This window comes from Cavia porcellus, unplaced genomic scaffold, assembly GCF_034190915.1.
Source record: "Cavia porcellus strain 051 isolate PalLab524CR breed Dunkin Hartley unplaced genomic scaffold, mCavPor4.1 scaffold_9, whole genome shotgun sequence".
Lineage (NCBI taxonomy): Eukaryota > Metazoa > Chordata > Mammalia > Rodentia > Caviidae > Cavia > Cavia porcellus.
In genome coordinates, this window is record NW_026947492.1 from 70,695,532 (window position 1) to 70,710,280 (window position 14,749).

The 14,749-nt window shown below is 47.1% G+C and overlaps 1 protein-coding gene across 1 annotated transcript in view; it reads right to left on the reverse strand.

Annotated features, from left to right (window-relative positions):
• The window catches only part of Dchs1 (dachsous cadherin-related 1), a 33,787-nt gene extending 19,802 nt beyond the window's left edge, over positions 1–13,985 (reverse strand). Inside the window, exons 1-2 of the mRNA XM_063256632.1 lie at positions 13,787–13,985; positions 13,252–13,456 (exon numbers count right to left, since the gene is read on the reverse strand). The gene's annotated coding sequence lies outside the window, so the exon portion shown is untranslated. The remainder of the gene's footprint in view (positions 1–13,251; positions 13,457–13,786) is intronic.
• Positions 13,986–14,749: the final 764 nt, after the last annotated feature.

A 14,749-nucleotide genomic window follows, 5' to 3' on the forward strand; every position in this document is an offset into this window, starting at 1 on the left:
TAGCAATTACTACTCAGAAACACAGGGAATACAACAGTGACGAAAGGAAACAGTTGCTGGCATCATGGAGCTCACAGGCCAGGAGTTGGACAAGTAGTTATAAGTAGGAGAAGGGCTGTGAAGGAGAAGTACAGGAAGCAGGAGAACATATAAGGGTTTAACCCAGTCCAAGAGTCAGAGAAGGCTTTTCTGAGGAAGTGTATTAGTTATTTTGTTATCACTGCAACAGAGTCTCCAGCACTCACATCTTAAAGGCGGAGAGGTTTATTTTGGCTTATTTGTTCCATCTATGGCTCCAAGGCAGAAATAGAAGGGTCTGGGCAGAAGAAAGCTGCTTCCATCATGGCAGACAAGAAGCAGAGAGTAAAGGGAGATGCCAGGGAGGGCAACACACAATTCCAAGACATCCACAGTGAACTGCCTCTTCTGACCAGGCCCAATCTCTTAACAGCACATTTAGCTACGGATAATCACTGATGAGTGGAGGACCTCCATGATCTAGTCACCTCCCACACCCATAAGAATTCCAGTAGACAATTTAGATTTAAGCCATAATAAGAAGTGATGTTCAAGTCAAGAGCTAAGTAATTGTAAGTGTCGATGAAGCAGTGATAGGCTGAGAGGGAGAGAAGAACATTGTAGAAGAATGAACAGAATTTGAAAGGGCTGAGGGCATCTAAGGAGTAGGTTAGAAGGCAATGCATGTGAGGAGAGTGCTAAGCACTGAGTATGAAACAAGGAAGGACCTCATAAGCATACTGAAGATTTTGACATTACTTAAGTGTAAATGGAACCTACCAAAAGTGTATCAAGATGTACTACGTTATGACTTACATTCTCTGAGGATAGCTATTGCTCCATTTGGAAAACAAGGGCATGCAGATGGGATGGAGAGGAGGTTCTTGTGGGAGTCCAGCGGGTGACACTGCTTTGAAGCTGACTTGGATGAGTTTTAAGCAATGAGGATAGTAAGAAGGGGATAGATCTGTGGGGGCTTGGGCGGCTGAATAGGAAGGGCTTCGTGACGGCTTAAGGTAGAAAATAAAGAAGATGGAAAAGAGAGAAGTCAAGGATGACAGGCAAATTACTGACCAGAAATCCGCTGGGCAGTGTCCTAAACTGAAGGAAGATAAGAGATAGAGATAGAGACAGAGAAGCAGCAACAAAGCCAGAGACAGATAGGGGTGGTGCCTCTGTCTCTGAGGGAACTGCTAAAGCTCAAGAATGAGGAAGCCAAAAAAAACAAACAAACAAACAAAAAACAAACAAACAAAAAAACAGAAGTACACAATTTAGGGGCTGGGGATTTAGCTCAGCGGCATAAGCGCCTGCCTTGCAAGCGCGCAGTCATGAGTTCGATCCCTGGTACTAGTAAAAAAAAAAAAAAAAAAAAACAAAAAACAAAAAACAGAAGAATGAAGAAGCCTAAAGCTTCACAGAAACCTTTGTTAACTAAGAGCAGAGTCAGTTGAGAGGTGGAAGCAGAGACTGAAGGGAGGCAGCTGCAGGAGGGAAGACCATTCAGGAGCTACCACCCTCTCCGCCTATCTGAAAGGCCGCTTCATTTCCCCTCTCACACCTTCCTCCTTCAGCACAGTGATGCTTCCTCCCATGATTTGCTCTCACTAGCTTCCAACAATTCCATGGTCTACATCCAGTGGGCACTTTAAAGTCTTGCATCTGCTGGATCGTTCTGGAACACTAGATCACTGATCGCTGAAGCCAACTCCTTTTGGCTTCCCACTGTGACCTCCATCACCTCTTGCTTCCACATGCTTCCTTTACTTCTTATTCTCCCTCACAAGCTCTTCTCTTTTTTCCCATTCTCTCACAGTTAATTCTTTTGAATGCTCTGCCCGGGATCACATCTTTTCACACTGTCTACACTCTGCTTGGGTTATCCCATCCACACCTATGCCTTTTATTCAAATGTATCTATCATTTTTAATGTAGTATGTCTTTGCCAATGGCTTTCCAATCTCCCTCTTAAGCTCTGGAAAGCTCTACAAAAATGCTGCACTTCACAATATATCCCTAGTTTTCACTTCAAGCTGATTTTTCTCCTCTATCTCCTTTCCTGTGAACATCACTATCCATGTTCAACCCAGAAAAGCTGACATCCTTTGGCTTTCTTGCTTTTCTTCAATCCCAAATTTTACCTTGTCTGTACATGAGTTTACATGTCTTTGTTCTGCTCTGTCCTTTCCACACCACTGCTATCCAGACCAAGCACTGCAATCTCTTCTTTCCTTTCCTGTAATAGCTCCTTACTGGTACCCTTGTTTCCTGGATTGGACCATCTGGTCCATTTCCCCTGACAAGAGAGATGTATAAAACTCTCATAAAGCTATTCCTGGAGAAGGGTTCCATTGGTTCTTCATTACTGACAGTAGGAACTAAAAAGAAATATAGACACACAAACACACAAACACACAAACTTGTGCCTGCAGTTTCAAGAGGTTCGTGGATGCAAGATATAGAGCTTCTGACTTATAACACAGAACCTAATCTGCTTAATGAGTCTGTGCACTCTGTGCTCTGCCAACTTCCATAGTGTTTCCTACCTCTTCCCCACACACCTTGCATTCCATTAAATGTTACCATGCCCTTGCCCAATTCCTCCCTGCCTTATATACAGTGTGCTGTTGTCCTGAAATGTCCTTTCCATATGGCCATCTCCTATTAGAATTTCAAAGTCCAGTTTAAATTTTCCATTTTCTGTGTTTTACTTGACATATTCCCCCATCCAAGGACTATTATGCTCTCTGTGCTCCTGTTCTATTCGTACACACTAGAAGTTGTACAGAAGCCCTGATATGTTCACGGGTCTGCCACTGCATTGGCTAGGAGGTTCCTGTACAGGTCTCAGTCTCCAATTTTCCAGAAATTAGTGGAGGTACAGTGTCAAAAGGCAGTCAATGCCAAGTAAATGGTTAAGTGTCTCACGCTTCAATGTCACTCGGAGAAATGGCTATTCATTCCAGTTCAGATGACACACATAAATAAGGCAGCATGACTGATCTTTTGGCTACAGAAATTTGTCCTTGAATCTTCATAGATTTGCTGTACTCCAAGGCTTCCTGTCCTCTAAAAGAGACAAGTTTTTGACTCCCACCCTTTCACTGACTCTCATCTCTCACATCTATGTAAGGCAATAAATACAGCAGGGGCTTTGGAGTTTGTGTAGAGTTTGAGTTCAGTCTTAGCAGTATTTTCCTAATCTGTAAAATGGTTGGATCTAAGCCCAGAGACTGGGTCAAGGGTTAAGGTTTGGTCCTATTCATGTAATCAAGTCAGTGGAGAGAAAACAATCATGGTTTGGAGGAAGCAAAGACAATGGGCAGTACTTATCATACTCTGTATCTGTCTCTCTTCCCAGATAATTAGGTATTTAAGGGCCAAAAGTGTTATTTTCTTATCCACCTTTATGTGTAGCACACTATGATCAATAAATTTTCCAAAGGAAGGTATATATCAGGGGATATGTGAAATACAAGCTCACGTGAATGATCAGACTTGAAGAGCAAGGATTCAGGGCCAGGCAGAGGTCCTATGTGAAACAGCCCCTTCTCCCAAACTGTGTGGCCCTCCATTACCTTCTCATTACCCAACTTGGGTAAATGTCTATCGCAAACTCTTCCAGTGCACTTTCACAGTAGACACACAAAAGCATATATTCACAGGGTCACAGATGCACACACAGCCTGATATGCTCTCGCATTGCTAGTTATACAAAGCACAGACAGACACATTTTCACAGTCAGACTCATGTGCAGACAGGCACACTCAACCTGCACACAGGCATACCAAAACACATCCAGGGCCAGGGCACACAGATACCCCTCCTTACATGCACTCTGCAGCCCATTTTCACACACACGCATATGGTATATTCATTCAGAGACCCCAACCCCCACACACATGCAGGCATGCACACATGCACAGACACATAAACACAAACATTCTCTTATGGACCTCCCATAGAGAGGCACATTCACACCCTCTGACAACCCTCCATACACATGCCCCATCATGCACATCCCACAGGCAAGCCCACTGTCACATATGTGCAGACTGACAAGCCAGGCACGCGCACACACACTTACAGACCCACCCACAGGCTGGCGTGCTCTCACACATGCTGCCGGGGCACTCATGGTCAGCTCTGCGGCTGCAGCTGTGACCTCCAGGTCCCTGGGGCCTCTGTCTGGACTACGCCTCATCACTTCCTGCTCCACGGCTTCCAGTTCCAAACTGGAACTCCAGACTCTCTCCTGAGACTGTCTCATCCTCTCTCCGCTTCTTCTCAGCACCGTCTCTCCCATCTGTCCAGTGTTTCTCATTGCTTTTTCCCTAGGACTTCCTCCTCCTCCTCATTCTTGCCTCCTTCCTCTTTAGGGCTGTCCTGTCCGATCCCAGAGCTGGTCTGCCCTATGCATTGTCTTTTCCCCTATGTCCTGTCTTCTCTTTTGCCTCCTGCCTCCTGTCCAGCTGTGTCACATCTCTTTCCCACCCAATTGGGTCTTGGTATATGTCCTTGTTCTGTCTCCAGTCCTGTTACTCGGTGCTCTGACTCCAGCCTGCTCTCCCCCTCTATCCTCACATCTGGGCCTCTGGAACCACAGCTGGTTCTCATTATGAGGGGGAGGGGCAAGCCTGTTCATTGGGGCCTGAAACGTGATGTCAATTCCCTGCCGTAGCTAACAAAGCCCCCCTCCTGTCCTGGCCTGTGTGTCTGCAGGACTGGGGAGTAAGGGAAACATGGGAAAGAAGTGGGCTGGTGGGAGAGAAGCAGGGAGAATACAAGGGAAGGGGGTGCTTCTAGGAGGAAGTACAGGAATGGCCCGAGGTATAGAAGGGGAAGTGGGCTGGGGGAGCTGGCACAGCCTGGGCCTCCTCCCTCAGTTTCCTGTCCCAGGGCCAGAGAAGGGCAGGACTAGAAAGACAACAGGGGCGAGCAGTGGGGCTACAAAGCCAGATGGGCTACAAGGAGAGAAAGAAGAGGGCAGTCTTGGTCAGTGAAAGCAATAGGGATACAGTCAGGCAAAACAAAAGAGAAAGACAGGTGTGAGGATGACTAGAGAGCATGAGTATATACAGCAGAGGAAAGAGTGAGTAGAGACAGGAACAGTCTGACCTGCAGAGGTTGCTGGAGTGGGCAGGAACCAAAGCTGGAGGAAGGAGAGTGGGAGAGGAGATGGTAAGAAGAAATGACTGACAAGCTAGTGTCCTTAGATGTCTCTGGGACAATCCCTTGAAGATAGGGACCAAAGCAGTACCAGTACCTAGATCTGCCCTTCCAGAGGATGCCTTCCCAGGAGGCACTTCAAGGAGAGGCAGAGGACAGATGTGAGCAGAAGAGGCTTTATTTTCTGAGCCTTTACAGCTCCACTGGAAGAAGCAGAGAGACATCTAGGACAGTGTGTTAGGCTCCTTGCCAGGCAACTCAGACAGTATCTCATTTAATCATCATAACAAGTCTATAAGAAAGAAATTGCAGCTTTCATTTTCCAACGAAAAAATTGAGGCTCAGAGTAAAACAATTTTCCTGAGTTAATGCAGCCTTACTTTGATCCCAGAATCATGCATTGTACATTGTCTAAGAATGAGAGAGAAGGAAAAAGATGGAGAAGAAGAAATTATAGGGAAGCTGAGAAGAGGATCCTAGCAGAAATATGGAGGCTAACGAATGAAGAAAACCTATAGGAGGAGGGACATCAAGTGTAAGGCATGTGTAACAATCCAGTTTAGTGGTGGGACTGAGATGATACAAATATGAAAGGTAGGAAGAGATGAAGTGGACAAGACTTGATCACTGCAGGACTCTAGATTCCAAGCCACTGCCTAAGCTTCCAGCCTGGATATCACAGAGATGCCATTATGATATTACAGAGTAGAAGTCATTTTTGAGGTGCTTGTTGGGAGTCTCCACATGAAGTTACTTCAGGCATGGTTAAGACAGTTGGATGAGCAGGCCCAGAACTTAGGAGGAGAGAGGCCTGGTTTAGACATACGGATTTGGACAAGTCATGAGGTAACCAAAGCCATAGGTATGGAGATGCCCATTGGATATGATATGCAGAATGAGAGGAAGCCTGAGGACTGGTCACACAGAAAGGGCAACTGAAGAGAATTTTATTGTTCCTGGAGGCAGCATCACAGAAGTGAAAGAGGAAACATTTCAAAAATTAGAGAGAGAGACAGTGGTATCCAATGCTTTGAGTAAGATCCAGGCTGAGAGGTGGCCACTGAATGTAGCAGTAAGGTCATTGGTGATGTTGGAGGTAAGTGTTGTCAGAGGAGTGACAAGTGTGCAATGCTCCTACAGTGAGAAATGAGAGAAAATATATCAACTCACAGCCAGGAACAGACCAAATTTGGTTCAGCCTAGATTCATTCATCAACATGTGCTTACTGCACTCCTGGAATAGGGAGTAACATGCCACAGTGAGGTAGGATAGGATAGTGGTTAAGACATGGATTCCACAGCCAAACCACTGGATTTGATTCTCAGCTTCCCACTTACCAACGGTGAGATGTTGGACAAGCCACTTAATTTTTCAGTGCTTCCATTTCCTTGTGTATAAAATAGGTATGATAATAATAGTACATTATATTCAGCAGTTAGAACAGCCTCTGGCACACAATAAGCTTTCTAAGTATGCAAGCATGAGCTATTATTACAGTGGCTGAGAAGATGGGCTCTGCTGTCAGACTAGAGTTCAAAGCCTGACTTGGCTACTTAACAGAATTACTCTGGGCAAGTTATTTATTTCCTCTTCTGTAACACAGGGATTAAAGTGTCTGTCTACAGCAGCTGATCTAAGAAATTAAGTAATGCTCAGGAGACACTTAGCACAATGTCTGGCATGTGGGGAAGGTGCGATAAATGCTGCTGCTGTGTGACACACATACAAGCAACTCTGGGATAAACATTATTCCATAGAAAAGGAAGCCAAGCTCCACTGGAAGAAGCAGAGACACATCCAGAATGCATTTCTGATGGACTTCGAAGGCAGTTCTTTGAAAGATCACATTGCACCACTGGTGGAGGGCTTGGGATGCCCATTCAAAGGGTCATATGAACAGGGAAGAAAAGTGATCAGTTTTGCTTTAAGAGAATAAATTTGGCGATGTATACCAGGTAGACAAAAGGGGATCAGTAATGAAGTAATTGTCGATCCAGGTAAATGATCAGGTAAGCACAGAAAGTCAAGTGATGAGTCGGGGAAGGAACACGGAGGGTGCTTAGTGACCTCTAGGAATGAAAAAGCAATGGAGGAAGGCAAGGAAAGACCCAAGACATGTATGTGAAATGATTCATCCTCAGATTTCCTCGACAACTGTCTGCTGAGATCTACCATGTGCTAGACACCATAGAAAGCACTAGAGGTAGAGCAGTGACTCGGACAGATCAAGTCTCTGCCTTTGCAGTGTTCACTGTGAAAAGATGTGGAGAGGAATGGGCAGGGAACTCGGGTGGCAATGGTGGGGAGCATGGGCCAGGTCCCAAAGGGAGACTCTAATAACTGGAGTCCAGGTTGCACAGGAGGCCAGTGAGGCTGAAGCTGGCAGGAAAAGTGAAGAAATAACAAACCAAAGTTGTAGAGGAGGACCAACAAGTTTAGGAAAATGCTACACTGACAGGCAAGAGAATGCAATGTAAGGACTAACATGTTAAAAGTAAAGTTAACTTCCAAGGCCCTGATTTCGAGCAATACATAAAAAAGAGAAGTTAGAGCCTGCAAAATAACGTTCTTTAGGTGATACCACTAGCCCCATTTTTCTCTCCAGGACAGGAAACTTAGAGAAGCTAAGTCACCCAGGTCATACATGACATGGCTTCCCCCGCTTTCTTCCCTTTCCTCCTCGTCTTTTCTCATCAGCTATATGGGAAGAGGCCCTAGGTTCTACAGAGTAACAAATTTCTTCAGCCAAGTTGTTAAGAGAAACAAAGACATAAAGCATATTCTAGTGTGCTACGTGAGTGAAGAGAGGCATCCTGACTTAGGCTTGTGGGCTCCAGGTACAGCATCCACAGGAGGAGGTTATGCTAGAGGACACAGGAACTGGAAGCCCCTTCCGAAAGGCAGGGGTTGAAAATGCCCTTGTTTCAGATGGTCACTAGAGCTAGAGGAAAAAGCAGGTAAAAAGCTAAAATCCAACAGCAGGAACCTCTTGGGAGATGCTTTAGCTAATATGTGCCAGAGCACCAGAAAAGAAAAAGTCCATGCTTGCTTCTGTGCCACTTACCAGCAAGAGCAGGAAGAAGAGAAGCAGAAAATGAATTAGGGAATCTAAGCTGGGAAGGAGCAGGGCTCAGATTGTCAGCAGTTGGGTTCCCTATGAGTGAGTGGGGCATTACAGGAAGGATCAGCCTAGGATACACCCAGGGAAAGAGTGTAGTAGAGAGGAGGGCATAGTGAGGCACGTAGAGCCTTGCAGGCCCATGACAGGTAACAGTGTTGTCATCTTCTGTTCTTCCCAAGAACCCCAACAGGTATCTGGCTCTGTGAATGTAGGCCTGCATGCTCTCGGTGCTCTTGAAAAATCTGCTAACTACATGAAAGAGAAATGGACAGAGAAGGAAGAAGATCGAGGAAAAGAGAAGTGTAAGACAGAAAGAGATAACAGGATTAGGTGAGAAAGGAAAGGGGGAAAAGAATGGAAATATCTCCTGTAGGACAAGTGGGCTATGTGAAACAACGGGTATCTGAGCTGACCACATAATCTGAAGTGTGAAGTGGAAGGAGGGATATGCTAAGAAGTGTCTCACATTTGGTTCATTCGTGCACTGCCAAGCAAGTGTGGGACCTGGGTCACAAAGATGAGAAATGTGCTATTTGGCCATGATAGAAGTCTCAGCCTTGTGAGAGAGCGAGGAAGGGGATGAGGCATGACAAAAGTGAAACAACAGGAACTCCTGATGAAGTCAAGAATGGCAGGGTTGTGAGGGGGTCTGAGGATGAGAAGGGATTAGCCAGGAAAAGAAGGGAATGAAGAGCCGAAGAGCCTTTTAGGCAGACAGAGAAATATGTGCAAAGGGCCAGGAGCATGAAAGAATTCAATGTCTTTTAGGGACTATACGGATTTAAGTATGTGTAGGGATCAAAATATGAGGGAAGTAGGGAAATGGAAACACGCAGTAAGGCTGGGAAGGTTGGGAGGAGTCAGATTATATTCTCCTAAACCTCATTAAAATGTAACAATTTCTTTCAAAGAAAATGGAAAATTACTGAAACATGACAGTGACATGGTTGGATTTGCACTTTATGAAAGTCTTTCTTGCTGCTATGAGAAGAATGGATTGCAAGAAGGAAGACTGGAATAAAGGAAGGCAAGTTACAAGGCTCCTGAAAGTTTTTATGTGAAGAATTGGTGAGGTAGGAGCAGTTGCAGAGGCGATAAAGCAAAGGCAATGGAACTTCGGCAATTGCTAGAAAGGAGATGCAGTCAACAGGTTTTAAGGACCTTCTGGACTGTGGGATGTGAAGAAGGCAGTGAGTTACGGTTAATTTCTTCTGAGTTTCTAGATTGTGATAGACACTTGGGAAAGAAAGTTCAGGTTTGCAGATAGTTAGGGACCTATGAGATATTCAGTCAAGGTCAAATACCTAGCAGGTATAAAGGTCTAGAGCTCAGAAGAAATATCTTTGGGGATCATCTGTCTGCAGATGACAATAAAAGTCCTAGAAATGAATGAACTGGATCACTCAAAGATGTGTCTTCTGTGAGATAATAAGGTCCAAACTAGAACCTTAAGGAACAGTAACTTTAGAGGTCATGCAGGGAATTCTGGAACGCTAGAACAACTCCTCATAAATTCTGTTTTATTACACTCATCTGCGTATTTGTCTGTCTCCTCCCCTCTTCCCACCCCACACAGATACAGACACAGTGAAGAGTCAACTACTTGAGGGTAGGAAGAGTGACTTTCATCTTTATGCTCTCAACATTAGCAGTGTGGCTGACACATGGGTGCTCGTTCCATGCTAACAATAAAATGATGGCTCAGAAGCCAAAACAAGAACAATTCAAAGAGAACAGAAAGCTCAACAATGTTAGCTCCTGCCAAGAGATCAAGCAGTTGAGGACTTTTGAAAAAATCCCCCGGATTTGGTGGGAGAGAGGTCAATTTCCCTAATGGAGAACAGTTACACTAGAGGGACAGGGGTAAATGGGAAGTGAAGTGGGAACAGTTGAATGCAGAAGAGCTTTTCACAAAACGTGGCAGTGAAGTAAAGTGAGAAAGTCTTTTAAGCTACAGAGTGTTGCACAGTTAAAGGAGGTAGGAGACACTGGAGGATCTTGATATGCTTTCAGGAGAAATGAGAGATAGGGAGAAACTGGAGACACGGGAAGACGTGGACTCAGTCAAGTGAAGTGCGCATGGAAGAGAAGGCAGGTGTAGGATTGGCTTTAAACAGAAAGACACCTATTCATTATTATGGGAAGGAAAGGCAAACAGATTAAAGTGGATGCAGGTAAAAGTTGAGCGAAGAGGAAGAATCCTGAGGGAACTGCCCTGTATCTTCAGTGAGTGAGCACAGGTCTTCTGCTCTTAATTCTTCCCTCTCTTTTAAACCCCACATCCATTCTGCTGTGGAGTTCTGTTGACCCCACTGTTTAAAGAGTTCCTAAATCCACTTTCCCTTTCTCCTGCAGCTCTGCCAGTACAGATAAGCATTGCCCCCTCCTGGATTCCTACAGGAGCCCACTGTCTTCTTCCTGCTCAGGCTCCTCCTCTCGTCTCCAAAGCCTGTTAGTGGTATTTCTAAAACAAAGCTGGTTGTATCATTCTGAGGCTTCAAATGGTTTGATGACTCTCCATTACTCATGGCTTAAATGAACTACTTGTGGCCTACAAAATCTTGCATGATCTACACGTCTACCTCTTCTATGGATTCTCCTGTCTCTCTTCACGCTATGCTGTAAGTGCCACACTTACAAGCATACACTACTTTCTTGCACATGGGCTTTCACGTGGTGCAGCCTTAGCATGGAATGTTCTCTACCCATTCCATCTCACTTCACCTCTCCTTTGCTTGGCTGACTCCCTATTATCTACCATGTTTACATTTAAATGCTACTCCCTCCAGAGAGCCTCCTAACACTGATTTAGGTTTCCCTGCTGGGCTGCTACAAAACTCACACCACACCTCAGGAGGGCAAGAACCATGCCCTCTGTGTTTACTCTTGGAATGCCAGCTCTTACTATGATATTTGGCAGGGTAGGTGCTTGGTAGGTGTTTGCTGAACGAATGAACCAGTGAATTGATTAATTAATTTACTGAAAATAATGAGGGATGTAAGACAAGGAATGTGAAAAGAACAGAAAAAATCATGTATGTAGGTATGTTTGTATCTATTTATTTATTGAAGGCCCAGGTGGGGGTATGTATAGAAGCAAGAATTTACAGAAGTGACACTTGGTATAGTTGAGAACTCATTCTGGCTAAGGCTGAGAATTTGCAAGATGGGTACATTCAAGAAAAGTGAAACAGAGTGGCCAAGGAGAATAGGGACAGTCCTTGGCATATGAGCTGGAAGGAGAGCAGAAAGCCCGGACAGAGCAGATTGGAAATAAAACTAAGTCAAGGTCAAAAGGTCATTACAAAGTTAAAGAGCCTAACAGGAGCAAGGGCATGTGAAAGCTGAAAAGATAAAGGGGGTAGGGGGCAGAGAGTCACACAGGAGTTGTGAAGTTGAAAGGCCAACTATAGAGTGCTCTTTGCAGGAAAGGAAAGAGTAACCGGAGCACTGGAGGTGAAGACACTGAGTGTTTTGGAGGGACACTTAAAACCATGGCAAGATCTAGGGTAAGCGAATGACTGATCTAGCTTTCTGTGTTCAGGGAACAAGGAGGTAACCTCAGAAGGTCTGTGATGAGACAGGATGGTGGAGTGAACATTATAATAAGGTGAGGGGTTTATTTAGAAGTTGGGACAGCTCTTCTTTGAGTGTCTCCTAGTGGTTAAACAAGTAGCTGTGTGGTGAGGACAATTACAACACAGACTCTTGTTAGCACCAGGCCTCTGGCACACCTGCTGTGTACCGGTAGCTCTGATGAAGTACAGTACACACATATATATATATATATATAAAACCTGCATGACATGCTCCAGGCTGTGGCAGTATCTCCAGTGGATGTGTACTGTCGTGTCTCCTGAAAGGGGCTAGCAGTAAATGTCTCTTGTGGTATGTGTTGGCCATGACAAGATCCTGTGGGAACTGGTTGGTTACAACATTTCTGCTGTGGTTTGTGTTGTCCTGAAAGCATCTTAGATTGGTGCATGTGGCTTGATAGTCTCTATAGTGGGTGTTGTTGGTTTTGATAGTGCTTCTTGGCAGTATCTGACGGCTGTGAAGTATGACTTAAGGATGTATATTGCCTAGGACTTCTCCCCTGTGGGTTGAGTACAGCTGTGATTGTGTCCCCTGTGGATATTTGAAGAGCTGACATAAGCGACAATATTTTTTTGGCCTATGACCTTGTGGCTGCCAGCCCAGCCCATGCCACACTGAATTCATTGTGTGCCTAGACCTCTCCTTCCCACCCCCTCCACGTGGGACCTAGGCCTTGGGTGACCTCTCAGTGTCCCCTGCACAGGATTCTGATCTAGGAATCCCAGACACAACCTCCCAGTGGCTGTGGCATCAGTTCCCACTGTGAACGTCAGTTGGAGTGACCCACCTCCACTTCAGGCTTGGTGTGTGTCGCCTCTGCTTCTCTTTCCTTCTCCCTCCTCAGTTTCTTTGTCTCTCAGTTTGTCTGTCACACACCCATCCTCCACATTCTGACACATGGCTTCCAGAGAACCTACCACAACACTCACGCACACTGGGACTTGCTCACCATGGCACACACTCGGACCCTAAACGCACTCGCTCGGAGTGACACACACATATGCACACTGCCAGACAGACACACAGGGACACAACCTCGCAGGACACGCACTGACTCACACTCAGGCGATGTGTGCACACTTGGAAGAGCACACACACCCTGCCCTCGCCCACACCCCACACCCCCTAACGCCGCCACGAACCCCGATTTGGTGACACACGCACACAAAGACCCCCAGGCCCTGCCCCGCTCGCTCGACCGCGTCCCGCAGGCCCGGCCCCCTCCCCCATTGTCTCGGCGCAGAACAAAGCCCCCGGCTGCGCCGCAGCGAGGAGGGCGCGGACCGGGATGGGGACCGGGAAGGGGAGGGCGCGGCCGGACCGGCCGGGTGCCGCGGCACTGACCTCTGCGCGGGCTCCTCGCCCGGGGCCGGGGCACCCCGCGGTCAGCCCCCGGGGCAGCGCCCGCCCGCGCGGGGCCTGGGGCCGCGCATCGTCCACCGCAGCTACCGCGGGCCCGCAATCCCCTCGGGGCGGCGGCCGTCAGTCCGTGCTCGCTTGCTCCGCCGTCGATCGGTCCGTCCGTCCGCCGCCGCCGGGGCGCCGCCTCCTGCACAGCCGCCCCGCGGAGGATGCGAGATTGGCCGCGGCCGCCCGAGCCCCCTCCCCTGCCCGCTCCCCCGCTCCCCTCCCTCCCGCCCTCCGCGCGGTAACCCGAGCCCCCGCCCTCCGCCGCGGAGCCCCCGCCCCGCCCCTCCACTTCCCGGCCCGGCCCGGCGCCGGATCCCGGTCCTGCTTCTCTTCCCGTCTCCCGGACGAGTCCCGGCCGTCCACAGTCCAGTCCTCTGCATCCTCTCCCTTCGTCCTTCTCGTCCTCTGCCGTCCCCTCGTCCTCTTACTACAGTCCTTTTCCTATTCTCGCGCTCCGCTCTCCCTTCACCTCCATTCTGCACCTCCTTTTCTCTCCGTCTTTTCGGCTCTTCCAGCCCTTCTTCCATGCCAGTTCTCAGGTCTTCTGCAGGAGGGACTCTCCCCAGCCTCTTCGCATCGTGTTCTCCCCATCTTCTTCCCTGTAGTCTTCTCTTCCCTGTCTCTTCCCTGCAGTCTTCTCCCCATTCCTTCTCCCTGGGCCTTTCTTACCGTCTCCTCATTGCTTATAGCTTCTCTCCATTCTCTTCTTCGCATCCTCTTTTGCCTACCCCCACCTCTCTCCCCAGTCTCTCTCTCTTTCTGAACGTCCCCATTTTCTCCTGCTAGTCACCTCTCATAACCCCATGTTCTTTAACTCTTTTTTCCCTTCCCTGTCTTGCAATCTCTTCACTTTCCCCTGAATTCCAAACTTGAGGCCAGAGGTTGGGAGATACTGGACTGACTAGTTAGGTATCCTAACTTAAAACTGTATGTCCCAGAAAAACAAAACTAGAGGGAAAGAGGCAGGTAGGTGGGGAGGATTTCTCAGTTTAAGAGAGAAAATGAGGAGAGGTCAAGTCAGTCAGAAGTGGAGAATTAAGTGATCTTAAAGAGCTTCGACTCCTCCCTTTCTGACCTTCCTTAGGGTTGTGAGTAGCTGATGAGAGAAAAATAAAAAGATATTTGAGTTTAAGATGTGTATGCATGGTACAAGAAAATCAAGAACTTGTAAGGAGAGAGAGAGAACAAAGTTTATCTTAAGCTGAAGAAGGGAGAGTGATTTTGGAAGACAGACATGAGACAGAGCTGAGGACTTCAATGACATCCAAGTTTCTGGCTGAGTAGCTGGGTGGATGGCGACATTCACTGTTAGACAATAGAGTTGGGGAGGGCCAGAAGGGGGGCTGGTTTAGAAAGATGATGACTTGTGATTTGGGCTGCTGACTTTGAAGTGCCTGCTGGGTAGGTAGGTCTGTAACCCAGAAGCACAGTC